General features: G+C 43.1%; 1 long non-coding RNA gene across 1 annotated transcript; it reads left to right on the forward strand.

The window, feature by feature from the left end:
* Positions 1 to 2,160: 2,160 nt before the first annotated feature.
* Positions 2,161 to 8,027, forward strand: LOC105608783 (uncharacterized). Its single transcript, XR_001030377.5, has 3 exons — positions 2,161 to 2,311; positions 2,415 to 2,576; positions 6,508 to 8,027. It is a non-coding gene; the product is annotated as an uncharacterized LOC105608783 (long non-coding RNA).
* The last annotated feature ends 18,342 nt before the right edge of the window (positions 8,028 to 26,369 follow it).

The following is a 26,369-nucleotide window of genomic DNA, read 5'->3' on the forward strand; positions in this document are numbered from 1 at the left end:
CCCCCACCCACCCATCCGCACCTCGATGGCTGGGGCTCCATCAAGGTGCTCGGGCAGGGGCTGTGTGGAAGAAAGAACCAGTGTGGGTGACCAGGTGGTATTTTGTTTATTCTTTGAGATGTCTATGGGTTAAAACTCTTGAGCTTTTGTTTTAAACATCAGGGGTTTTCTTTTTTTGCTTTAAAATAGGAAAATAAATTTCTTTTTTTAAGAAAAATAGCACTTTAAGCAAAAATTATATATATACAAACTTTCTATGTCTAGAATATTCCCATTTTATTTGATATATATATATAGTGTGTATGTGTGTGTGTATATATATATATATATATATATATATATATATGTTGTTGCTGTAGTTTTAAGTAGCTAAGTTGTATCCAACTCTTTTCAACCCCATGAACTCTAGCCCATCAGACTCCTCTGTCCATGGGATTTCCCAGTAAGAATACTGTAGTGGGTTGCCATGTCCTTCTCTGGGGATCTTCCTGACCCGGGGACTGAACCTGCATCTTCTGCATTGGCAGGCGGGTTCTTTACCACTGAGCCACCAGGGAAGCCAAAAATGAAAGTGAGAATATTCAGTTGCTGCTGCTGCTAAGTCGCTTCCGTCGTGTCCGACTCTGTGCAACCCCATAGACGGCAGCCCACCAGGCTCCCCTGTCCCTGGGATTCTCCAGGCAAGAACACTGGAGTGGGTTGCCATTGCCTTCTCCAATGCGTAAAAGTGAAAAGTGAAAGTGAAGTCGCTCAGTCGTGTCCGACTCGTAGCGAGCCCATGGACTGCAGCTCACCAGGCTCCTCCACCCATGGAATTTTCCAGGCAAGACTACTGGAGTGGGGTGCTACTGCCTTCTAGACGTAGAGATTTATAAACAGGTATTTTTACCTAAGGGCTTCCCTGGTGGTTCAGATGGTAAAGAATCTGGGTTCAATCCCTGGGTTGGGAAGATCCCTTGGAGGGGGAATGGCAATCTACTCCAGTATTCTTGCCTCGAGAATTCCATGGACAGAGGAGCCTGATGGGCTACGCTGCAGGGGTCACAAAGAGTTGGACGCAACAGATTAATTTTACTTTCACTTTTCATTTTAAATTAATGTATAAGGAGCATTCTTCATCATTACTGAAGACATCTATGGCATCATTCATGATATTTTATTAGAATTACCATTATTAATTTACCTTCAATTGCTGGAGGTATGAAGTGTCATGAAAGTGTTTCCCCTTATTAACAATGTGTGTGTTAGTCGAGTCGTGTCCAGCTCATTGTGATCCATGGACTATAGAGCCCACCAGGCTCCTCTGTCCATGGATTTCTCCAGGCAAGAATACTGGAGTGGGTTGTCAATCCCTTCTCCAGAGAATCTTCCTGACCCAGGGATTGAACCCGGGTCTCCTGAATTGCAGGCAGATTCTTTACTGTCTGAGCTACCTGGAAAGCCCCATACTACAATAAATATACTTGTACATGCATTTGTTTATATTAGCTGTTTATTTTCCCAGGATAAAATTCTAGAAATAGAATCTCTCTAAGGCCACTCATCAAACACCTACAGAGAACTGTCACATATGCAATAATAAATTCCGTTGTCTTAACCAGGGAAATTATAGGAAAATTATAAAATTCAGATACACAAAAGAAAAAGTTTTCCGGAATTCCAAAGATCAGAGATAACTAATTATTGCAGAAATTAGTCCACCCTCACAAATCCAAGCTTGCTGCTGCTTTCAGTCAACCCAAATTGGAATTAGTGGCTAAAAATGAGTGTTTGGTAATGGTTTTTTCTCTTTCACAATCATCTTCTTCTTTCTTGAATACCTGTTATGGAAAATAAAATGCTATTATGTATTCAGTAATTACCTTATATATATAAACAACTGTTTATGTGTACAATATAGTCTTCTTTACCTTCTCCTCACTCTCAAATATTCATGTCAAAAAGAGTGGAAAACTGTCATAAGTAGATATCACTTACTTGATTTTGGATAATGTTAGCCTGTGTCAAAAATGCACACTCAGGTTTAAGTGTGAGACAGTCTAGGTGAGAGACAGTTTTAGCTAATCATTACATCCGTTCTCCAAATTCCTCAGCTCCTTTGAAGTGTGGAAGACCATGTGATTAGCTATGGCCAATGAAATGTGAGCAGAAGCCAAAAGCAGTCCTTCTGGGCAGGCGCAGTGAAAAGCCCACTGAGAATCTATTCTCTCTCTTTCCCTGCTACAGGGACCAAGGAGCTGTTGCAGCCACAAGATGACAGAAACTCCATCATCCTGGTCTTTGAATAAGATGGCCTTCCCATCTGCAATGGGTATGTAACAAGAGCAAGAATTAAACCTTTTTTGGGTTAAGGCACTGGGATTTCAGATTAATTGCATAACTGCAACGTTAGCCTATCTTGTCCTGACTTACAGGAGGCTCACACATTCTGCGTATCTGTTCACCCTCTGCATTACAAGTTCCAAACCTCATGGAGACTCAAAGCCACCACTCATCATTCTCAGACTGCTTGCATGGAATTTGACTTCCTAGCTCAGCTCTAAGAGTAAAGAATCAGGACTTTAGAGCAGAGACAGGTGAGTGCTCCCTTCTTGTGAATGCAGGAGTGATATTAATGTGAATAGGAGCCAGATATAGTTTTGGATGTTTCCAGGTCTGAAGTACCGAATGAAATAAATGTATCTTATGCTTCCTGTATGTGAGAAACAATAATAGTATATAGACAGATTGCCCTGCTAGGCAAGTACGTTGTATCACTTGTACTCCATCAATTAATCATGAAAAGTGATGTGCGGCAAGGAGTGGAGAAGTAAGTTTACCAAGAAGGAGTATGAGATGAAGCACAGACCCTTTATACTCCTTTGGTATCTAATGGCTTTAAATGAATTCTCCAAACTCATTGAATGCTGCTTTTCTCTTCTATCTGAATTTTTTAATAATGATCATGCATTATTTTTATAATTAGGAAAAGATTTTTGCTTTGAAGGAAAGTCAATGTTGATGAATGAATAATTAGTCATTGTTTCCTCCACTGACCTGGCACAGACAGTGTCTGTGAGCTAGTGCCTTGAGGGCAGATGCAGGTTGTCATTCTACAAGCAAGCACCGCAGGGAGGTGGGTCACAGAGGCTCTGATGTGGGAGCTGTGCGCTGAGTGGTCACCTATCCTGCGCCTGTTGAGCCATCATCTCCGTCATTCTGGGACTATTTTCTTTAGTCTCCAGTAGTATTCTTTGTAGCTTTTGTGAGTTCTGGACTTGCCCATAGATTCACACTTGCCAGGGTCTAGAAACGTCATCATGGAATTGCCCAAAACAGTGAACATCTGAAAATGTTTTGTTAAATAAAGTCTCTGTGCATAGACGTCACTTCACCATTATCATTATTCTCCAGTAAAAGCAGGCAAGAAATTACATTGCCTATTCCCTGTCTTTCTACATCTTTGTATCGCCTATTTATTCCATGAAGATAAGTATATCAGAAACCATCTTGTTACAGCTGTAAATAAATAAAATCCTCCTTCTTTAGCTCCTATTTCTGTGGAAGTCATTTGCTATCATTTCTTGGTCTGTGAACAGCTGAAGGTCACTTTCTAGATAAGAAATGCAGCCCAATTATCTCAATTTTCCCATTTTTAAATGGTTGACTACTAGCAATGTAAGTTAGGGTTTCATTTGTGATAATTACCAAATTTCAAGTAAGCGGTAAATGAAAATTGTCTGGTATTGTGTAAGGAGGGAGTAATTTAAAGTCTTTGTGGGAAGCGACTGGTATTTTAAATAAGCCTGTCTGTAGACATCTTGTGTCTAAAACTATTTTAAAGGGCTCTGTGCTTTTAAATTTATCTTACTATTATAGTCATTTTACTAGCTAGGGAACTGCAGCCATCTATCCCTGGCTGTCTCTTTCTGACACCCACAGATGTATCCACCCACATGCTCACCCACTCAAACCTACATTCTGACTCACATTCAAAACGATTGTAAAAAAATCCCCACTCCTTGTCTAACTAAAGTGTTCCTTTCAAACACATGCTGCTTGTTTGATCTATTTCCATGTATCTGTGAGTCAGCTGAGTCTTGTCTGATCTACCCAGTAGACGACTAGAACCTACATGTATGTTTGTTCATACGGATTTGGCAGACCTGATACGCATTCTAGGTCACTGAAGTCATAAAAGCACAGTGAACTGTTCTTTGTTAACAATACTTCTGACACCAAATCTGTGGGATGTTTTCCTCACGCTAACCAATTTTCCAACTCCCCAGATATCAACGAGGTGCCCCACGGTTTAATTCTGACAGTAGCAACCAGTCAGTGCAGACCCCACAGGTTAAGGACTCATTCCTACAAGACTACCCCCTCTTCAGACAATGGTCTCAAGTCCCAGGGCACCTGTGCTTCTGACTGAGAGGCTCTAAATCGAGCGTTCCCATTGCCTCCTCCGTCAGGTTTCATAATTTGTTTGAGCAGCTCACAGAAATGATAAATAATTTACTTGCTATGACCAGTTTATGACAAAGGAGACAGCTCAGGAACAACCAACTGGAAGAAGTGTGCTGGATGAGGTCTAGGATTGTCACAGGGGGCTGATGGCACAGAGCCTCTAGGAACACCACCCTCCCAGCACCTCGATGCGCTCGCTCACTAGAGGGTTCCCTGAACTTTATCATTTAGGGAATTTAATGGTTGTTCCATGCATGGTTATGACTGATTAAATCATGCCTACCAAGAGTCACCTTATTAACATATACAACACAGGCATGATTGAAAGGAGTTGTTATTGATTTCTTTTTTTTTTATTTTCATTTTTACTTTATTTTGCTTTACAATACTGTATTGGTTTTGCCATACATTGACATGAATCAGCCATGGGTGTACATGAGTTCCCAATCCTCGGATACAAGACAAAGTGGGTTTTTTTTTCACTTTGATACTACATCTTTATTTATTTATTCCTTCTCTGATATACTTCCTTTTGTTATGTAGGCTGAGTTTTTGACCCTTAAACAAGACAAAATTCTAAAAAAGCGCTGCTGCTAACTTCAGTGGGCTTCCCTTGTGGCTCAGCTGGTAAAGAATCCGCCTGCAATGCAGGAGATCTGGGTGTGCTCCCTGGGTTGGGATGATCCCCTGGAGAAGGGAAAGGCTACCCACTCCAGTATTCAGGCCTGGAGAATTCCATGGACTGTATAGTCCATGGGATCGCAAACAGCTGGACACGACTGAGGGACTTTCACTTCATTAAGTTCAGTGAGTTCAACTGTCACTGCCTGGCTGACTCAATGTCCCTTTTGAAATGTGCCAACAGACCTAGGAACCCTAGCAGGGGTCATAGGAGAAGGGCAGGTAGTTCGGCTTTGCAGGAGGACTGGCCTCTTGGCCTGATCACCTCTTCATTCCTTGGTTCCTTTTCAAATCAGGACCAGACAGAAAAGCACCACCCTTCCACCACTTCCATAGCCTTCGCTTCAGAGCATTTCTAACAGGAGCTGACTTCCCATGGACCCAGTTTGTCTGAGTCATGGGTTCTAGGGCCTAAATATAACAGGAAACTGGTATGTACCAAAAATATCTATCAGAATAAAAGCAATTGTTTTTTATTTGCTTGAGAGGGTAAAGAAGGGCATTTAAGACAACAGTCAACATCATGGAGCAGAATTTAAATATATACTTATACAATTTGAGGTAAGTATTTGCTCAACAAGAAAAGTTTCCATTTTTACCCACTCTCTTCTTGCGACCCCTGTGTAGATTGCCACTGAGAGACCTATCTATAGGAAACTGAACATTTTCACAAGTAGCATATGAATTTTTCAACGCATTCAAAATACAGATTGGGCTGGGGTTATCAAAATAGAATCATATTTCAAAATAAGAAGTACTGTGAGTCAGGACAGTCATACCAATTATAGTAACCTTGTTTCCGAAAGGCATAAGGCTTGGGCCAGCCTCCGTGGTAGCAAGCAGTGTTTTATCAAAATGGTGTAATTAGGAATGTGTTGCAATATTTTAACCCCTCCTCCCAAGGGTTCCACAATGCTTTTTTAACATGTTTATAAATATTTGCTTTCATGCCATTTTAGGGGGAGCTTTCCATACGAACATTTGGCTCCCAGTGAGTCATCCTCAGTCTGGTTCACACCCAAAAGCTGCCTGCTTGGCTATCAATGAATATTGGGCTCAGTGACTCCTTTATCTTTAAAATTGATTTAAATGAAGATGGAAAAGGTGATAGAAGGAGAAAGACATATTCAGATAGATATAAGAACACTCTTGTTTCCTTAACAAGAGTTTGACAGCTATGCACCATAATCTAATTACTATTTAAGCTTAGCTAAATGCCTGTATTATGATAGATTTGTGTCTGGCTTTTTAATAAAACATCTGAATAATTTTAGCTGGGGTTGTTACATTTTTCTAGTCATCATGTGTATTTTCTAGCTAAAAACATCTCAGAATTCAAACTACTAACCTGAAATTTTACTTTTGTTGTTGCAATTACAGTTATTGGATCCTAAAACCATCAACTAAAAAGCAACTGGAAGGATAAATCCCTTCCTACCTGCCCCCCATCTGAGCCACCAGGGAAGGTCTCTTGAGAAATCTGTATGCAGGTCAGGAAGCAACAGTTAGAACTGGACATGGAACAAGGAACTGGTTGCACATAGGAAAAGGAGTACATCAAGGCTATATATTGTCACCCTGCTTATTTAACTTATACGTAGAGTACATCATGAGAAACGCTGGGCTGGAAGAAGCACAAGCTGGAATCAAGATTGCTGGGAGAAATATCAATCAGCTCAGATGTGCAGATGACACCACCCTTATAGCAGAAAGTGAAGAAAAACTAAAGAGCTTCTTGATGAAGGTGAAAGAGGAGAGTGAAAAAGTTGGCTTAAACTCATGAGAAAACTAAGATTATGGCATCCGGTCCCATCATTTCATGGGAAATAGATGGGGAAACAGTAGAAACAGTGTCAGACTTTATTTTTCTGGGCTCCAAAATCACTGCAGATGGTGATTGCAGCCATGAAATGAAAAGATGCTTACTCCTTGGAAGGAAAGTTATGACCAACCTAGACAGCATATTCAAAAGCAGAGACATTACTTTGTCAACAAAGGTCCATCTAGTCAAGGCTAAGGTTTTTCCAGTGGTCGTGTATGGATGTGAGAGTTGGACTATAAAGAAAGCTGAGCACCAAAGAACTGATGCTTTTGAACTGTGGTGTTGGAGAAGACTTGAGAGTCCCTTGGACTGCAAGGAGATCCAACCAGTCCATTCTAAAGGAGATCAGTCCTGGGTGTTTATTGGTAGGACTGATGTTGAAGCTGAAGCTCCCAATACTTTGGCCACCTGATGCAAAGAGCTGACTCATTTGAAAAGACCCTGATGCTGGGAAAGACAGAGGGCAGGAGGAGAAGGGGACGACAGAGGATGAGATGGCTGGATGGCATCACCGACTCGATGGACATGGGTTTGGGTGGACTCCGGGAGTTGGTGATGGACAGGGAGGCCTGGTGTGCTGTGGTTCATGGGGTCGCAAAGAGTCGGACACGACTGAGCGACTGAACTGAACCCGCCCCCCTCCCCGACATTAGAATTGAAGAAAATAAAGGTCCTTAGGTGAGATTAACTCTCTTCTGAACTAGAACAGCCAAACTTTTCTTCATGTAAATAAGGGAGCTACTCTTCCTAAGCATGTGAACTAGCACTGATTCCCTCTGTGGTTCCATTTCCAAAGGGCAAAATTTGGGAGTCGGAGTGAGACAGTACAGATCTTGGGGGCTTGATATCAACATGGAAAGAAGAGAAATTAAAAACTGATGTGCATAATACTGGGAATTATAGGTTTTCTTTTAAAACCAATGAAATACCTTACAAATTAAGAAGACTATACTATTTATTCTTCCTTATTGGATTACGAAGGAGTGCAGACGCTAGCCCCCTATAGCTTGAATTGCATGCTGTGTTCCCACCTATGTTTGCATGTTATGTAATAAATGCTTAGGAATGATCTTTGTGCTCTTTTATGTTCTATAAACATTCTTCCATTTTTCTTGAAATGTGTACTTCTCTCTGTCTACGTTTCATTTTTCCCAGTTTTTCTATGGACTTGGATACACAACTATATCACTTTCTTCTTTAAGAAAAATGATCCTATTCATGTATTGATGAATGACAACAGTCATTTAGCCTTAGTATCCAAGAGACAAAAGGAGCAATGAGAACTGTGATAAAATACAAAAGTACATGCCCCATCTGAAATGAGTCTCTAATTCTAAGCATCGGAAAAAATGGCAATAGCCAGATCTTCCAAGTTTTCAAAAGAAAGTCGGAAAGTATTTACAATTTTACAACTAATTCAATTCTTTGAAAACAAGCAATTCCATTTTAAGAGACTCAAAACACCAGTAACTACCACTGGAAAACATGGGACATTAAATACGTATACTTCGACCCACACTGGGGGAAGAGAGATACAGAAGGTACTGAGAACCTTGCTGTGCTTCATGGCCTGTCTTCCACCTTTGATCACCAACACATACACTGTTCCACGGGACCATTGAGGGGCCAGTGGTCAGCCAGTGGTCACTCTGATCCTCTTGTGGGAGCTTTTCCCTAATTTGCTCCAAAGTGAACACTTCACGATTGAATTCATTCTTACTGGAAGAGATGGGAAAATCTTGGGAGCAATTATAAGAATAGCAAAAATAAACTCATATTGAGAGTCACTCTTCTTTCACCCAGCAAATATTTACAGTCTGCTACGTGCTAGAACTATAAAGTTTCTGTGACATACTAGGCACGATGTAGACACTGGAAATGAATCAGTTTTAACAAAAGCAAAAGAGCCTTCCCTTGCAGAAATTATATCCATTGGGAAGATAGACAATAAATAAAAATGAGTAAGTGTGATATGCGCTAGGTGAGACGGTGGTAAATACCATGGAGAAAACTAGGGCAGGAAGAGCTCATTTCTCTGGGTCCCCCATGTGTAATCGGAATGGACGTGCTTGGTAACCGGCAGAACCTCCAGTACAAGATCCCTTGTACTATGGGATAAAAGCTGTATTAGCTGGGAAGACCAAGCGAAATATCCAACATTTGCTCCCTCACTGAGATAGTAAATTGAAAACAGTATCACATCTTGGGGAAAGTGGCAAAGATCAGTGCTACCCTTTAATATCTGAAGAATATAGGATGATATTCCTCATTTATCCCCATTTAATTCACCAGTCTTGCCCTGACAAAATTGTCTGATCCTGGAGAACACTAAACTCAACTGAATAATTGCCCTAGTTACAGTTGCTATGCCAGATGTAATATCTCGGCTGGAACACATTAATATGGCCTCAGGTACCTCGTGTTGATTTGCAAATGCCTTCATTTCCACTCCTATCAAGAAAAGGGGGGCTTCCCTGCTAGCTCAGCTGGTAAAGGATCTGCCTGCAATACAGGACACCCTGCTTCAATTCCTGGGTTGGGAAGACTCCCTGGAGAAGGGATAGACTACCCACTCCAGTATTCTTGGTCTTCCCTGGTGGCTCAGATGGTAAAGAATCTGCTTGCAAAGCGGGAGACCTGGGTCTGATCCCTGGATTGGCAAGATCCCCTGGAGGAGGGCATGGCAACCCGCTCCAGCATTCTTGCCTGGAGAATCCCCATGGACAGAGAAGCCTGGTGGGCTACAGTATACAGAGTCACAAAGAGTCAGACAGAACTGAGCAGGACTAAGGAGAGCACAGCACAGCACAAGAAAAGGTAACAGATGCCCATTAAAAATGCAGGCGTTTTCTTTTTCCTTCAGTCGTGAGAGAGCTCTAAGAAGCCTGGACCAGCTGGACATCCTGCATGTCATCACAGAGATCCACTATAGCAGAGATATCACACGCGGTGGTTTGCAAGTATGCCCACAAATCCTTTGGTATCTCTTCCTTCAAGAGGTGGAGCTTAATTTTTCTTCCCTTGAATGTGGACTGGACTTAGTGACCACCAAATAGAGTGGTGCGGCGAGATGGTGTGTGACTTCTGAGACATTCAGCTCCATTCCTTGCTCTCTTGGGTCACCTGCTATGAGAGCAGTCAGGTTCCATGTGATAAGGAGTCTGAAGTAGCCCTACAGAGAGATTCATATGCTGCCAAAAGTGAGCCATCATATTAAATAAAAGCATATCCTCTAGCCCAGTCAAGTCTTCAGATGACTCAGCATCTTGCCTGTAACCTCACAGGAGACCTTGAGCCAGAATCACTCAAGTATGCCACTCCTGAATTCCTGACCTACAAAAACTGTGAAATAATAAACATTTACTGTTTTAACCTGATGTGTAATTTCAAAGAGAGCAACAGATAACTGCTCCATCAGGTTAATCAGAACAAGTGATTAAGCTGTGGCAAGAATGTTAGAGGCCTTGTCAAGAAGCATGTGGAAGGTAAAAGATACATCCAAGGAAGTTTCAGTGGTTCTCCTTATCACTGTCCAGTGGACTGGGACACGCCAGACACCCCAGCACTGAGAAGACGCGTAGTACCCAGTGGGCTCTTGGGGTTCTGGAGTCGGCATCTTCAACACTGGGAAATACTGTGTTGAACTGTTTCCCGAGTGGGGTCCAGGATAGGAAAAAGCTCTGAAGAAGTCTCAGGCTATGGTGCAAGGAGTCCTGCTCCTTGAATCATGTAGCCTAGCAGAACTATGCTATTGGAGACATCTGTGATGGGCAAAGAAATTCTGCGGCCCTAGTAAGAGAATCACCTGCGGTAGAGACCATTCAAAGAGTAGCCCCTGATGTGCTACTGTGCCTTGGTAGAGACAGAGAACTTGATCTTGGAATATCCAGTAACAATAACACCAGAAATGTTTATCATAAGGTGTGCTCTATCAGACCCACTAAATCATAGCGTCATGTGGGCCCCGGCAGAATTCTAGCAGGACAGAAGTGACACGTGTAGGGTCGGTCCTGAGCAGGGCCAGAGGACAGGGAAGCTGCGTGAGCAGATGGCTCAGATTCCTGAGTCATCCACCACGATGCCACCGTTGCCCCTTCCTCAGTTTACACGTATGCTCGTTTCAGGGGTGGGAGGCAGGGAGATTCCCTGCCTTCCCTCATGACAAGCTCTTGGAAGAGAAAACACCTGTGCCTGGTGTACACATGGGTCTGCTTGGTGTGTGTAAAGTCAGAAATGGACCACTACATTATAACCCCATTCAATCATGGCCGTAGAAGACATTAGTGAGAGGCAACTTTGCCGATAGGAAGAGATCTGTGGTATAGCTGGTCATCTACCTTGTATGGAAAGAAAAACAGCTGAAATAAAAATATGCATGGGACACATGTCAGTAATGAAGAGTGTGGCTGCTTACTTTGGAGTTTGGAAAGAGAAAGATTAGAAAAATTAAAATAATTGATTCTAGGGATGAGGCATGTAGATGGACCTGGAGGAGTCCATTTCTCCAGCTTCTGGAAGTATTGAAGGATTCCCATCTAGAAGATGTTTTTTAAAACATTCACATCTCAATTATAAGGAGAGAATCCAATTTTTAATGGATTTGAACATCCTATCGAAAAAAGAGACACGAATGACAAATTTGTGTGAAGATGTTCATCATCATTAGTCACTAGGGAGTTGCAAATTAAAACCAGAATGAAACACTATTTCACAGTTATGAGGATAGCTGAAATTAAAAGACTCAGCACGCTGTATACATAAAACTAATACAATGTTATCTGTCAATTATATCTCAATTAAAACAATTTTTTAAAAAGACTGAGCACATCAAGTGTTTGTGATGATATAGAGGAACTGGAACTCTCACACACTTCGGTGAGAACGTAAAATACTTTGGAAAATAATCTGGCCATTCCTTTAAAAGTTAAACCGTCACCTACTATACATAATCCAGCCCTTTTCACCTCTCATTATTTACCCAAGAAAAAAGGAAGCATATGTCTACATCAAGACATACGTATATAGTGATTTCATACAAGTTTTATTTGTAGCAGCCCCAAACTGGAAACAACCCAAATGTTAATCAATGGATAAATAAGTTACCAAATTTTGGGATACCAATACAATGGACTATCACTCAGCAGTGAAAATAAATGAATTCTATGGTTACACAATAGCATCTACGAATCTCAAATTAATTATGCTGAGTGAAAGTAGCCAGATTTTGAAAAAAGAAAACATACTGTGTGATTCTATTTATCTGAAATTCTAGAAAGTGTAACTGAACCTATGTGACAGAAACCAGATTAGTATTTGCCTGGGGAAAAGGTGGTGGTTGAGAGGGACAAAAGAAGGCATTACTAAGGGACAGAAGGAATCTTTTGGGAATATGCTCATTAATTTACCAAATTTTACACTTGAAACGTGTAGTTATTGTATGTCATTGTACTTCAATTAAACTTTTAAAAGAAGAAAAGATTAAATCTCAGGTCAGTGATGTCCATCCAGTACCTCATCCTTGGTTTAATCAAAGACCATGACCTGGGAATACTATTCCCACTACAACTCACAGGGAAATGGCCTAAATCAAGTCAGGGAGTGTAGATTCCCTGGAGTCAGGTCAGCGTTGCAGGTTGCTGAGGGTTTTAAGTCAAAAGATAAAAAGTGGTATTCACTCATTCATCTAAAAAAGTTGTGTGTGTGTGTGTGTGTGTGTAAAATCTGTGTGGTGCCAGGTATTGTGCTAGGGTCTGGAGGCACATTGTTAAATCAGATATAAATCCTCTCCTTAAGGACGTCAAGGTGTTACGAACCAGGTAAGTAGAGCTGCTTGAGTCTGAGACCTTCCAGAAGTACGTGAGGGTCTGGTAGGATGAGCTATGAGTGTGGAAGTGTCAGACCCAGGTAAGGAAGAACCAGGATTGGGCACCAAAGCAGAGCTACTTTCACCCAGGAGGATCTCTAAGGATTTGGTTTCTGGCCTTCTGACATCCAATCTTGAGCCACGCAGCAAGGGTTCTGGGCAGGGGCACATTAGCTGACAAAGAGCAGGCAAAGTAACTGCCCCCAAATATGTCTGTACAGTGAGCCAAAGAGTGAAAGGAAGCATGTTCAGTAATGGCCAAAGGGAAAAGCACCGAGGAAGCTGGCTGGCCTATAGTAGAAAGTCCACAATAGAGGAAAAAGAAAAAGAATGCTCCAGGAAGCCCTCTGGGGATTGGAGGTTATTGCTGTTCATTCCCTCAGTCATGTTCGACTCTCTGTGACCCCATGGGCTGCAGCACACCGGACTTCCCTGTCCTTCACTATCTCCCGGAGCTTGCTAAAATTCATGTTCACTGATTGCGTGATGCCATCCAACCATCTCATCATCCCCTTCTCCTTCTGCCTTCAATCTTTCCCAGTATCCGGGCCTTTTCCAACGAGTTGGCTCTTCTCCAGTACTCTGGCCACGCATGCATCAGGTGGCCAGAGTACGGGCGCTTCATCTTCAGCATCAGTCCTTCCAGCTAATATTCTGGGTGGAGGGTTAAAGGGGTTGGAGGAGTGGACTCAAACTGGAATCTGAGGGCTCTTAAAATCCAGTCTGAACAAGGGGAGCTCAGTGAGAATCAGACAAGAGTTAGCACAGATGGAGAGCAGAGAGGCGAAGTGTTCCTCAGTGTAGTTAGTGGTGTGGCCAGATCAGAGAGTGAGTGGGAAACCTCATTTATGGCTATGAACCCAGAAAGTACAGCTAAACATTCACAGCCAGTCGGAGGAATACATTCAAGAGGCAGGACCACCATTTGACCAAATGCTGGGGGAGGAGCCAGTCCTTGCTTGCCAGCCAGGGCATACATAGATGACCTTTGGGGAAGGAAGTCAAGGGGCATTTGACAGGAGAAGACGGTATTCAGATCAGGGCAGAAGTAGGGGCCTGTGGGTTACTGATGGGAGGTGCTCAGCTGTGTGCGGGAGCCGAACCAGGAGACCCCAAAGCCCCTGATTTCAGGAGATGAGGACAGTGGGGCATGAGGAGAGGATGACAGGCGGGCAGGGCCAGTGTGACACGTGAGAGGCCTCAGCGGGCCAGGTGAAGGGGCCTGCACCTCACAGAGGAGGGAGTTTATTTAAGTTAAGTGCTGGTGAATGTCACACAGAGAGGAAGCGATCAGCCACGCTGAGTGAGTAAACCTAAGGGCAACAGGGGGCTGAAGTATCACTAGTGGATTAGGGCAGACAGGACTGGCCAGCGAGATTTCTCTTTTCCAATAAAGGAGAGCAAAGTCCTTGGCTTCCAGCACCTCCCCCTGGGGGTCAGGCATCTCACCTTGGATAAATTGCCCATGCTGCAGGGGGAGGGCAGGCCCTCTAGAGAGACAGGGACTGTCTTTCTTCCCTCTGATGCTATCCTCCCTTAGTTGAGAGTCACTTGCTCCCTTGAACCTCCCTACCCTTTTATGTAATTTCTCCCCTTGCAAAGCTTCCTGAGCCTCAGGCTGGTTGGTAATTCACTCCCTTCCCAGGTCTTGCTGGAAGAGGGTGTGGAGACAGCACCATGAATGGCTTCCTTCTAGTCTTCACTATTCTGACTGTGGCTGGTGAGTGCAGATTCCTATTTTTGGCTTAAAATTTTGAAAAGGTCATATTGGAAGAAAGAGTAGGAAATGGGTATAGATGACAGGGGTAGCTCAGCTGGGAAAGAATCCGCCTGCAACGTGGGAGACCTGAGTTCAATCCCTGGGTTGGGAAGATCCCCTGGAGAAGGGAAAGGCTACCCACTCCAGTATTCTGGCCTGGAGAATTCCATAGACTGTATAGTCCATGGGGTTGCAAAGAGCTGGACACGACTGAGTGACTTTCACAAGCGATCATCAGAAGGTTAAGAGCTCAGGACCTCAGCGACTGGTAGTTTTCTGGAGCTCTCAGAGGTAACTAGAGTCCACTGATTTTCCTCCTGGCTCCATGAGCACAAGAGAAGATTCAGACTGAGATGAGACTTCATGCAATAGAGGGTGGATATTGGCACCAAAAAAAAAAAAAATGTGATTTTGCTATATAGCTAAGAAGGATGTTTGAGGAGAAGAAGGAAGAAAGGAAGGGAGAGGAAGTGTGAGTGAGAGGGAGGACACAAACACAGAGGGGGTCCGGGGGGAATTAACAGAAGGGTTCTGAAATAGTTTAACAGTCCCTGAAACACCAAAACTAGACAGACCATTTCAAAGCACTTCCACACGAAACATTCCAGACTTCCATCCTCTGGGAAGTCTGCCCCTGCCTCTAAGATTCTGCCTTCCTCTCCCCATCTGACGGCAGTAACAACGACCGGGACACCAACAGCAAAACAGGCAGACTCGGTCAAGCAGCTCTATCAGGAAAATGTCCAAAATGACTCAACCTGTTTGGTTTTCCTGAACTCAGAAAAGGACATTTGTCTGGGGACCCTGATCCACAAACAGTGGGTTCTCACCGCAGCACACTGCTTCTTACCGTGAGTGATGGGGTCCCGGAGTGAGAAGCATGCCCCACTCTTGGTCACTGGGGTGGTTCAACCCTGGGGGAACTCTCAAACCTAAGAAGTGGTTGGAAGGAGGCAGGACATAGATCCTGGTGGTTATGTGTTAGATTCCCCAGTAGGATGATGCAAGATGAACAATAGAATAATATCTGTTTCCTCTGCTCACCCTTCATTGCCTGTTCCAGATTTCTTGAGATGGAGATTGCTATTTCAGATGAGCAGTTCCAAAAAAGGATGGAGAGCTTAAGACCCATGCTTATTATCCCACATCCAAATTTCAAACAGGATTCTGCTGAACATGACATAGCGCTCATCAAGCTGACACACCCCCTGAAGCTCAGCGACCAGGTAAAACTGGCAGCTCTGCCCAGTCCCACGACCGATAGGATGGACAACTGCGCTGTTTCTGGCTGGGGCTGGTCATGGCTGAATTCTGGTGAGTGACGCTCAAGACGGGCTCTTAGTGCTCCTTGACTGCCCTCTCTGTGAGGGTTCTCATATCACTGAATTATTAGAGATGAAGAGAGCTGTTAGGGTCCTGAGAACTTATACTTCTTAACTTCTAATTTTATGAATGTGGAAATTGAGGCCAAATTTGTCATAGGATAGACCTTATCTTATAAGGGGGAACATGGCCATGGATGGCTGGAGGTCTCTGGAATCCTGTACTCTTGACTCATTTATCATCCAGATGCAGGTGAAGGGGGGTGGTGTACGGGTGAGGAAGGGGTTGGAGGGTCATCCTGCTGGGGATGCTGAATGTGGCTCGTTCTTAGACGCTGACAGCATTCATGAGTAAAGCCACGCACACCTAGGTCCAAGGCACATGGTGCACAGCACGGGAACCAGATACTGGCTCTCTCATGTCATCTGTTTTCTTCTCTGGTTCCCTTTCAATGTATTTGTTCTTTCGTTGAATGACAGAGAGGTTAATTACAAGTAAGAGGGAGGGAAGGAGAGAAGAGAGGGAGATGAATGTGCGAAGAGTCAAAGAAAAACAAACCCTCTCTCTCTCTCCACCCGGCCCTCGCCCTGTGTGTGCGTGTGCTCAGAGAAAAAACCTGATGTCAAGATAAACCAGACTGTCTCTTGCTTCCCTAACGAACACTGTAAAGATTCTCCTATAGGAAAAATGCCTGTTCAAATCACAGAGAACATGTTCTGTGCAGGATTGTCTCTGGAGAGCAAACACATGTGTAAGGTAATTCTTTTCCCCTTGGGCCCTCCCAAGTTTGTTCTGGGACACTGTTCGGGGGTCCACGTATCTCCTTCCACACAATCCAGTTTCCTATTTACATCCAAGAAGAGATCAAGGTAAATGCGGTCCAGGAAGGACCAATCCTGGATGAGCATGAACGTCAGTGTGGAGACACCTGAGGGTTTCCTTTCTCTATGGCTTCCTCTGACGTAGCCTAGGGTGAGTGATGGGTTGGGTCCCAGATGGCCACCAGACATCTCTCCCAGCCCTCGTCACCTGAATCTTTCTGTCTGGGCTCCTCAGATGGGCACTGGGTACTAGGGTATCTTTGTTCTGGCTACTGTGCCTGACCCATCTCTCCTCTTTCTAACAGGAAGTACTTGCTCTCCCAATCCTGTGCGGAAATCAGCTCCAGGGGATCTTATCCTGGTCACAGGGATGTGTTCTGAGAGGTGATGTTGGCTACTACACCAAGGTTTCTCGCTATACAGACTGGATCCACAGAGTCATCAGTACCTACTGAACTCTTCCTGTTCCCTCTCCCAGCAGCCTCAGAACTGGGTCTACCACCCTTGACCCCTTTTCCCTCCAGCCCCAGAAAAAGACGGGACTAGAGTCTTTGGTTATAAGAAGCTTTCTCTTCCTTCTGTCCCTTCTTTTCTCTTGAATGCTCTGCTCTTTTCTCAGTCCCAACCTGAATGATCCTTGAAGGATTTGAGCTGGATAATGTGGCTCAGATGGTAAAGAGTCCACCTGCCATGTGGGAGACCTGGGTTTGATCCCTGGGTGGGGGAGATCCCCTGGAGGAGGGCATGGCGCCCACTCCAGTGCTCTTGCCTGGAGAATCCCACGGACAGAGGGGCCTGGCGGGCTGCAGTCCCTGGGGTCACAGAGTTGGACACGACTGCAGTGACTAACCACACCATGCTGTCATAAATGGGATGACTTCTCACCACTCCCTGCCTGTCTTCCAACTCTCTGCTTACCTGCCGTGTCTCTTCAGACCGTCCTGGAGTCATGCTCCCCAGCCTTCTAAAGGACGTGTGACAGTGAGACCCAGCACCTCTAGGCTGCCTCCTCTGTCTGACATCACTTACTGCTGAGTCAGCCTTCGGTGTGTGCTCTCTCACTCTAGCATGTCTTGAGATGGATGTTAAATAGGCTGCCAGCAGTATTACTATTAGAAATGGAGGCTAGAATTTTATGGGGACAAGAATTATAAAGACTTCAGGGACTTCCCTGGTTGTCCAGTGGTTAGAACTCCACTCCATGCTTTTACTGCGGAGGTCCTGGGTTTGATCTCCAGTCAGGGAACTAAGATCCCACAAGCTGCAAGGCACAGCCATATATATATTTTTTTTAATTATAGACTTTAAAAAGATTAGGAGATGAGGGAGAAGTTAAATGGGTCAGATCACCAATAGGAAAAGAGGAATGATCTCCTGAGAGATCTTTCCTAATGCTAAGCAAGAAAAGTCTTAGGTGGCTGGAAAGAGAATACTAGAAGCAATGGAGAAATACTGAAATCTAAGCAGCTGTAAGTGTGTCCGTGAGAGAGAGAGAGAGAGAGAGAGTGTGTGTGTGTGTGTGTGTGTGTGTGCGCGCACATATGCACATAAGCCTGTGTTGATTGGAGGGGGTCTGCCCAGAATGATCTCACTGAACCAAAATCTTTCTTACACCAACTTCCAGTTCAGCTGATTTTCTTTAACCTTGCTTTCCTACCTATAAAGGTAGGAGGCTACCTTTATAAATTATTAAATTGTTTAAAAACTAAAGTATGTCCTATATTGTCATTTATTTATTTTGGAAATGTTTAAGACAAGAAGTTGCAGAAAATATTGCAAAGAGTTTCTGGGCACCTAATATCGCCCCAGTGATAGTATCGCCTGTAACCATAGTAACATGTCAAATCCAGAAAATTCAGAGTGGTTCCATGCTGTTTACTCACATTCAGACCTTATTTGGTTTTACCAGTCTTTCTTCACATACACTCTTTTTAGGGGGTAAAATTGGAAGTGTTAACCACATTTGTGGATTTCTATAACCGTTCCCACAATCAGAATCCAGAACTGTCCCAATAACAAGGAAGAAACTTCTTTGTGTTACACTTCAATAACCACCTCAGTAATCACACCCTCTTCCAGTCCTAAGGCTTTGAAACCACTGATCAATCCTCCAATCAGTGTAATTTTGTCACTTTGAGAGTGTTAGAGAAAATGCAATCCATGTGACCCCACGGCGCGTTTTCAATTGGTGATGTTCCTGGGGTCCTCTCGCTGCCGTCTCCTTTCTGTCTGAAGTTCCTTTAGCCATTCTTGTGGAGCAGGTGTGCTGGTAACAAATTCTCTTACTGTTTCTTCACCTTCCTTCCTGAAGGATACGGTTTACTTGGTAAAGCATTCTGGGTGGACAGTGCTTTTCTTTCAGGACTTGAAAAAACTGCCTCTTCCTTTGACGGTCCTTCAAGTTTCCGAGGAGAAGCCTGCTGTTGTCTGAATCATTCTCAATAATCCACTATTTCTCTCTAGCTGTGGCAGCTTACAAAAGTTTTTCTTTGTCCTACGTGTCCAGAAGTTTGATTATGATGTATCTGGGTGTGAATCCCTTAAAATGTATTCTATTTGGGGTTCACTCAGTTTTTTGAATCTGGAAGCTTATGTCTTTCACCAAATTTGAGCCATTGTTTTTTCAAATGTTTTTCTGCTCAGTATCCTGTTTCTTCTTTGGAAACTTGGATAATGTGAATGTCAGATCTTCTGTTACTGTCCCAAAAGTCCTGGGGATCTATTCCTTTTTAAAAACTCTTTTCTTTCTGGTGTTCATATTTATCATTTCTGTTGCCCTATCTTTAAGTTCACTGACTCTTCTGGCACCCCATTTTACTATTGAGCCACTGTTTTAATTATGTTTTTTACTTTTTGTGCTTTACATTGCTTTCACATCTTGGGGCCCTTGCTGACCAGAGAGAGACTGGCCCTCCCAGAGCCAACTAATTCCTTCAGAGAGCAAATGACTCTCCTACATGTGCTTTTTACATTGCAAACCAACCACCCCAAAGCCCATATCCCAACAACCTTTCTTACCTAACACTCACACATCAAGCCAGTATTTCCCCTGCCCTAAATCAGCACCCCCGGGCCAAGTACTAGACAAGTAGAGACCACCACTTTACCTCAGTGGTTATCAAAACTCTCCAGTCCTTACAGCCACTATGGAGAACAGTGTGGAGATTCCTTAAAAAGCTGGGAATAGAATTGCCTTACGACCCAGCGATCCCACTGCTGGGCATACACACCGAGGAAACCAGAACTGAAAGAGACACGTGTACCCCAGTGTTCCACTGTTTACAATAGCCAGGACATGGGGCAACATAGAGGTCCACTGGCAGATGAATGGATAAGAAAGTTGGGGTACATATACATGGTGGGGTATTACTCAGCCATAAAAAAGAACGCATTTGGCTCAGCTCTAATGAGGTGGGTGAAATTGGAGCCTGTTATACAGAGTGAAGTAAGCCAGAAAGAGAAACACCAATACAGTATACTAACGCATATATAAGGAATTTAGAAAGATGGTAATGAAGACCCTATATGTGAGACAGCAAAATGGACACAGATGTAAATAAGAGTTTTGGACTCTGTGGGAGAGATCGAGGGTGCGATGATTTGAGATAATGGCATTGAAACATGTATATTACCATATGTGAAACAGATGACCTGTTTTACAATAAAATAAATTTTATTTATTAAAATAAATAAATTTTTTTAAAAAACACAACTATCCAGTCTCAAGATTGCTCAGAGTTGCCTGCCCCTTCCTTCTTCTGGAAGCCAAAATGGCTTGTGTCCATGCTGGCACTTTTTCATTAGCCCTGCGTGGCACGATATGCCCCTTAAGTAAACTCTTCCTTCAGTAGCATTGACCTCTCAGTATCCTCACTCAGTTACCTTGGTAAATTAAACCCTGGGTACTATCAAAACACCCACCAATGTGTTTTTATTTCAGATTTTCTATCTTTAAATTATAGAATTCCCAGTTGGTTCTTCTTTATATCTTCCATAAACATTTTCTAAGGTTTTCTGTTTTTTTTTTTTTTTTTCCCACTTGATTCAGGAGTATGTGCAATGGTATATTAGAACATTTTAATAATAACTGCTTTAAAATCTCTGTCCAATAATTCCAACATCTGTGCCATCTTGGCATTGGTAACTCTTGGTTGTCTTTTCTTACTTGAGTTGAAATTTTCCTAATATGATGAGTAAGTTTGGACTATATCCTGAGCACTTTTTATTAGGGTGGCCAAAAAATTCATTTGGAATTTTTGTAAGATGGTATTGAACAACCTGAAGGAATTTTTGGCCAAGCCAGTATTATAAGACTCTGGTTCTTATTTACACTTCCTAGCTTAGTATTTAGTTAACCTGTTTATATTCAGAATGTATATCCTAGCCTATGTGAACTGTGGTTCAAATTCAGTTTATGTGGCTTCTACAGAACTATTGCTCATTCTAATCCTCAGACCCTATGCATATGCTCCCTTATTCTTATATGGAAAATATATATATTCTTATATTCTAATATATTATTATATGTTCCATGGTAAAGGAGACTGCAAATGTGATTAAGTTAAGGATCTTGATTATATTGGATTTTCAGGTAGGCCCAATGTAACCACATGTGTCTTATAAGAGTAAGATAAAAGGGTCAAGGAAAGGAGGGGAGATGTGATCCCAGGGTTGGAGTGCTTTGCTTTAAAGATGGAGGAAAGGGCAATGAGCCAAACCATGTAGGAAACCTCTAAACACTGGGGCAGAAAAGCAAGGAACCAGACTCTGCATACAGAATGCAGCTCAGTGGACACCTTGGTTTTAGATGCATTCGGCTTTCTGATCTCCAACACTGGAAGATAATACATTTGTGTTTTTTTAAGCCACCAAAATTGTCGTGATTTGTTATAGCAGCAACTTTGCCACCAGCTCCATCACGGCAGCGCCACTGGGGCATGGCTTTTTCATAGTGTTCTGTCTCAAGAACAGGCAAGATACCAATAACTTAGTGGTTTAAAACAGCATACATTTATTATTTCTCTGAATCAAGAGTCCTGTAGGTCAGAAGGCTAAAATCAAGATGTGGGCAAGTTAAATCTCCACTTAGAGGTTCAAGTACTGAAAGACCTGCTCCCAACTCCTTCCCATTGTTGACAGAATTCATTTCTTTGCAGTTCTAAGACTGTGATCCCCATCGTCTTGCAAGCCGTCACTGGGGACCAGGCTGAGCTCCTAGAGGCCATTCTCACGTCTTTGCCACATCCTAGGACCCCCTCTCGGAGCAAAAGAAATCCTCTCTCAAACCCCTCTGATTTTCTCTTCTACCACAGCCCAGAAAAAATTCTTGACTTTTAAAAGACACATCAGGTGGGAAGGAAAAGATGGCGGAGGAATAGGACGGGAAGACCACTTTCTCCCTCACAAATTCCTCAAAAGAACATTTCAACGCTGAGCAAACTTCACAAAACAACTTCTGTAGGCTGGCAGAGGACATCAGGCAACCAGAAAAGCAGACCATTGTCTTCAAAAACAGGTAGGATAAAATATAAAAAACAAAAAAGGAGACAAAGGAGGTGGGGAGGGAGCTCCGTCCCGGGAAGGGAAGCCCGTCCCGGGAAGGGAATTTTAAGAAGAGAGGTTTCCAAACACCAGGAAACACTCTCCCTGCCGAGTCTGTGGCGAGCCTTGGAAACACAGAGGGCAACATAACAGGAAGGAAAAATAGATAAATAATTAAAACCAACAGATTACAAGCCCACCAGTAACTCCCCCAGCGGAAAAGCAGCACAGACGCCTGCACCCGCCATTGGGAAGTGGGGGCAGGGCAGGGAAGCGCGGGAGGCGCGGGCTGCAGAGCTTTGCAAGAATCGGGCAGGAACGCCCCACGCACAACCAGAACGATCTAACTTGGGCTAGCAAACCAGACTGTGGGATAGCTACCACGCGAAAAGCTCGAACATAAGACACCACCAGGACCGAGCACAGAACAAAGGACGGAACGGAAAAAGCCGGCTGCAGACCATCCCCCACCGGGGACAGGCAGCCAGAGCCGTAAGGGCTGGAAAGGGGCAATTGCAGACCCGGAGAGACTTTACTTACCTAACTGCAAGCAGGCTCCTTTGCTAAGACTTCTGGGGGTGCTGGACAGTCACAATCTGCCTTACGGGGTGCGCCAGTGGTCCACCCAGAAAGCTGAGCAGCAGCGGCAGAAAAGGTGACAAGCCGTGGCGACCGCGCTCGCCAAACTCCTGAGCTACTCGGACCTGGGAAGGGCACAAAGCGCAGTTCCAGCCGAATCTGTGCCTCTGAGGGCTGCCTGAGCGCCGAACCTGAGCGGCTTGGACCGGGGAAGTGCACGCAGCCTAGGGCCGGCCCCAGACGGTTCCCGGCTGAGCATCGTAGAGCCGGAGCGGTTTGTGCGCTGCGAGAAAGGACAGGTCAAGCGGAGCAGAGATACTGTGTGCACAGGACAGTGCCATTTGTTTGCAGCAGCCCCCCTCCCCACAGCGCGACTGAACTAGTGAGCCTAAAAAACCAGCAAACAGAAGAAGTTAATCAGAGGGAACCACCTTGGAAGTGATCCCACACGGCCCATAACACCAGAAAGGGCCAGATATATATTTTTTTAATATTTTTAAAAGCATTCCTTTTTTTTTTTTGCTTTTTTTTTCTAACTTTTTTTTTTAACTGTTAAGTCTTCTATTTCTCCTCTAATTTTTATTTCTATAACCTATTATTACTATTTTTTTTTAAAGACCTTTTTTTTTTTTTTAAGGCAAACACCATATATAGTCTTTGGATGGTTGTTGATGGTTTTTTTTTTTTTTTGATTGTTTGTCTGTTTGTTTGTTTGTTTTTAAATAATTCTTTTTCTTTCTTTTTTTTTTCTTTCTTCCTTTTTCCTTTTGCTTCTCTTTAATATTGTATCTTTGAAAATCCAACCTCTACTCTAGATTTTTAATCTTTGCTCTTAGGTGTTTATTGCCAATTTTGTACATTTAAAAACCCAAACTTCACTACCCCAGTTTACCTGAGAGCGAGATTACTGGCTTGACCACTCTCTCCTCCTCTGGACTCTCCTTTTTCTCCACCAGGTGGCCTCTGTCTTTTTTCCCCCCCCATCTCTCCTCTATCCAACTCTGTGAATCTCTGTGTGTTCCAGACGGTGGGGAACACCTAAGGAACAGGTTACTGGCAGGATTTGTCTCTCTCCTACTCATTCCTCTCTCTGATCCTCCTGGTCACCTCTGTCCACTTCCTCCCTCTCCTCTTCCCCGTATAACTCTGTAAATACCCCTGAGCGGTCCAGACTATAGAGCGCACATAAGGAAGTGACTACTGGCTAGTTTGCTCTCTTCTCTTTTGATCTCACCGCATCTCATTCCAGTTACCTCTAACTACCTCCTCCATCTTCCCTTCTCCTTATAACCCAGTGAACCTCTCTGAGTGTCCCTCAATGTGGAGAAACTTTTCATCTTTAACCTAGATGTTTTATCATCGGTGCTGTATAGATGGAGAAGTCTAGAGGCTACTGTAAAAATAAAACTGAAAACCAGAAGCAGGAGGCTTAAATCCAAAGCCTGAAAACATTAGAGAACTCTTGAATTCAGGGAACATTAAGCAATAGGAGCCCATCTAATGCCTTCATACCTACACCGAAACCAAGCTCCACCCAAGGGCCAACAAGTTCCAAAACAAGACATACCACGCAAATTCTCCAGCAACACAGAAACAATCCCCTGAGCTTCAATATACAGGCAGCTCAAAATTATCCCAAAACCTTTGATGTCTCATAACCCATTACGGGTTACTCCACTGCACTCCAGAGAGAAGAAGCCCAGCTCCACCCACCAAAACTCCAACACAAGCCTCCCTAACCAGGAAACCTTGACAAGCCACTGATAGAACCCCACCCAAAGTGAGGAAGCTCCATAATAAAGAGAACTCCACAAATTACCAGAATATAAAAAGGCCACCCCAAACGCAGCAATATAACCAAGATGAAGAGATAGAGGAATACACAGCAGGTAAAGGAACAGGAGAGTTGCCCACCAAACCAAACAAAAGAGGAAGAAGTAGGGAATCTACCAGAGAAGGAATTCCGAATGTTGATAGTGAAAATGATCCAAAATCTTGAAATCAAAATGGAATCACAGATAAATAGACTAGAGACAAAGATTGAGAAGATGCAAGAAAGGTTTAACAAGGACCTGGAAGAAATAAAAAAAGAGTCAAAATATAATGAATAATGCAATAAATGAGATCAGAAACACTCTGGAGGCAACAATTAGTAGAATAACGGAGGCAGAAGATAGGATTAGTGAAATAGAAGATAGAATGGTAGAAATAAATGAATCAGAGAGGAAACAAGAAAAACGAATTAAAAGAAATGAGGACAATCTCAGAGACCTCCAGGACAATATGAAACGCTCCAACATTCGAATTATAGGAGTCCCAGAAGAAGAAGACAGAAAGAAAGATCATGAGAAAATCCTTGAGGAAATAATAGTTGAAAACTTCCCTAAAATGGGGAAGGAAATAATCACCCAAGTCCAAGAAACACAGAGAGTCCCAAATAGGATTAACCCAAGGCGAAACACCCCAAGACACATATTAATCAAATTAACAAAGATCAAACACAAAGAACAAATATTAAAAGCAGCAAGAGAAAAACAACAAATAACACACAAGGGGATTCCCATAAGGATAACAGCTGATCTTTCAATAGAAACTCTTCAGGCCAGGAGGGAATGGCAAGACATACTTAAAGTGATGAAAGATAATAACCTACAGCCCAGATTACTGTACCCAGCAAGGATCTCATTCAAATACGAAGGAGAAATCAAAAGCTTTACAGACAAGCCAAAGCTGAGAGAATTCAGCACCACCAAACCAGCTCTCCAACAAATTCTAAAGGATATTCTCTAGAAAGGAAACACAAAAAGGGTGTATAAACCCGAACCCAAAACAATAAAGTAAATGGTAACGGGATCATACTTATCAATAATCACCTTAAACGTAAATGGGTTGAACGTCCCAACCAAAAGACAAAGACTGACCGAATGGATACAAAAACAAGACCCCTCTATATGCTGCTTACAAGAGACCCACCTCAAAACAAGGGACACATACAGACTGAAAGTGAAGGGCTGGAAAAAGATATACCACGCAAATAGAGACCAAAAGAAAGCAGGAGTGGCAATACTCATATCCGATAAAATAGACTTTAAAACAAAGGCTGTGAAAAGAGACAAAGAAGGCCACTACATAATGATCAAAGGAACAATCCAAGAGGAAGATATAACAATTATAAATATATATGCGCCCAATATAGGAGCACCGCAATATGTAAGACAAATGCTAACAAGTATGAAAGGGGAAATCAACAATAACACAATAATAGTGGGAGACTTTAATACCCCACTCACACCTATGGACAGATCAACTAAACAGAAAATTAACAAAGAAACGCAAACTTTAAATGATACATTAGATCAGTTAGACCTAATTGATATCTACAGGACATTTCACCCCAAAACAATGAATTTCACCTTTTTTCAAGTGCTCATGGAAACTTCTCCAGGATAGATCACATCCTGGGCCATAAATCTAAACTTGATAAATTCAAAAAAATCGAAATCATTCCAAGCATCTTTTCTGACCATAATGCAT

This window comes from Ovis aries, chromosome 2, assembly GCF_016772045.2.
Source record: "Ovis aries strain OAR_USU_Benz2616 breed Rambouillet chromosome 2, ARS-UI_Ramb_v3.0, whole genome shotgun sequence".
NCBI classification, from domain to species: domain Eukaryota; kingdom Metazoa; phylum Chordata; class Mammalia; order Artiodactyla; family Bovidae; genus Ovis; species Ovis aries.